Raw genomic sequence first — 2128 nt, forward strand, 5'->3', positions numbered from 1 at the left:
ACTCTCCCCCCCCCCCTGTCGGTGTCAAAACCGGCGGATCTCGGGTAGGTGGTGGTCCCAAACTGTGCATCTAAGGCTAATGGTAACAGGAGACTGGGGACACGATATTTACCCAGGTTCGGGCCCTCTCGATGAAGGTAATACCCTACTTCCTGCTTGATTGATCTTGATGATATGAGTATTACAAGAGTTGATCTACCACGAGATCAGAGAGACTAAACCCTAGAAGCTAGCCTATGGTATGATTGTTGTTGTTCGGTCCTACGGACTAAACCCTCCGGTTTATATAGACACCGGAGGGGGCTAGGGTTACACAGAGTCGATTTACAGAGGAAGAAATCTACATCCGAATCGCCAAGCTTGCCTTCCACGCCAAGGAGAGTCCCATCCGGACACGGGACGCTAGTAGAAAACAGGGCTACCGTTCGGCCCTGGCCATCCTATTAGTCCCGGTTCTTCAAGAACCGGGACCGATGGGGGGTATTAGACCCAGTTCGTGAGCCCAGGGGGCCGGCCGGGGCCTCCTGGGCATTGGTCCTGGTTCGTGTGGAACCATTTGTCCCGGTTCGAGCCACGAACCGGGACCAATGATCCTTGCTGCTGGCCCACAACCATTGGTCCCGGTTCGTGGCTTGAACCGGGACAGAAGGGTTGGCTTTAGTCCCGGTTCATGCCACGAACCGGGACAAATAACTTGCCTACATATACCCACCGTCGCGGCAGAGCACTCGACAGTGCTCTGTTTTTATCAAGCCGGCGAGGGGAGGGCATTTGGGTGCTCTAGTTCACCTCCTATGCACATGAGGTGTTTGATGAAATGTCCGAGCCACACTAGCTAAGCTTTCTCCTCTCGAAACTCGACCTCTGAGCTCCATTTTCAACGAGATTTGTCTAGATTTAGCGGTCCGTCACGCCCCGTCCCCGCCCCGTCTTCACCGCCGTCGATCGCCCGCCCCGATCTCGTCGCCGGCACCACCGTGGTGAGCCTCTTGTTCTTATCTTATTTTTGAAAGAAAAAAATTCTGACTTCAGATAGATACTTGTCTAATTTTCTTACTTTTATTATTCCTTGTTATTATATAGTGCGATGGTTTTGCTATCCGCCCCCGTCGGCCCTCGTCCTGTCTATGATTCATATGTGGTATATATTATATTTTCATAACTATTTGGTTCAATTATTGTTTATGACAATTATGCCGACCAATGTGACATAGATTTTATTTATCTAGGAGGTTGTTGAACCGGAAATTCCAACCGACCCTATTGTCGACAGGTTAAATTTAGTTGAAGAAGAAAACAATTACTTGAAGGAAACAATAAGAAAAATTGAGGAGGAGAAGATGATATTGGAGTTGCATGTTGCGGATGTCGTCGATGATCACAAGATCAAGATGGATGCAATGCGGTTGAAGATTAAAAAGATGAGAAGATATGCCATTTTATACCGAGGCTTGGTATCATTATGTAGTTGGATCAGTTGTTACCTTGGTTGCGGTTATGATCGCATTTATTTTTGCATTGAAATGTTTTACATAATTTCAATGCATAGTTTAATTAGATGCTCTGGAGAGCTATATGTTGTTCAATGAGAACTATGTATGTACTTTGATTTTAATGCTATGGAGAACTATGTATGTACTTTGGTTTCAGAGTTCATTTCAAATGCTTTTCAGCTTCATGGTCTTACATCTTTGAATGGTGCATTTTGAACACAGAAAAACAAGGGAGTTCAAATAAGTTCAAAAAAATTGAAATCCCTTTGTAACAGACGAGTTTTCATATAAAACCCTGATACTTTGAAAAAGATTGTCTGTTTTGTACACGAAGTGCATCCAGTTTTTGCCGTAAGCCTCTCTACTTTCTTGCACATGCTATGTGGGTGAAATGATGATACCATGCCAACTTGGAACCTTTTCAGAGTTCATTTCAAATGCTTTTCAATTTCATGGTCATATAGCTCAAAATAATCAGTAAATACATGAAAAATAACAAATGAAGTCAGAAAGGGTTGTAAATTGATGATGTGGCTTTGAATGGTGCATTTTGAACACAGAAAAACAAGGGGGTTCAAATAAGTTCAAAAAAATTGATATCCCTTTGTAACAAACGAGTTTCCGTATGAAACCCT

This window comes from Triticum dicoccoides, chromosome 7B (genome assembly GCF_002162155.2).
Source record: "Triticum dicoccoides isolate Atlit2015 ecotype Zavitan chromosome 7B, WEW_v2.0, whole genome shotgun sequence".
Taxonomy (NCBI): Eukaryota; Viridiplantae; Streptophyta; class Magnoliopsida; order Poales; family Poaceae; genus Triticum; species Triticum dicoccoides.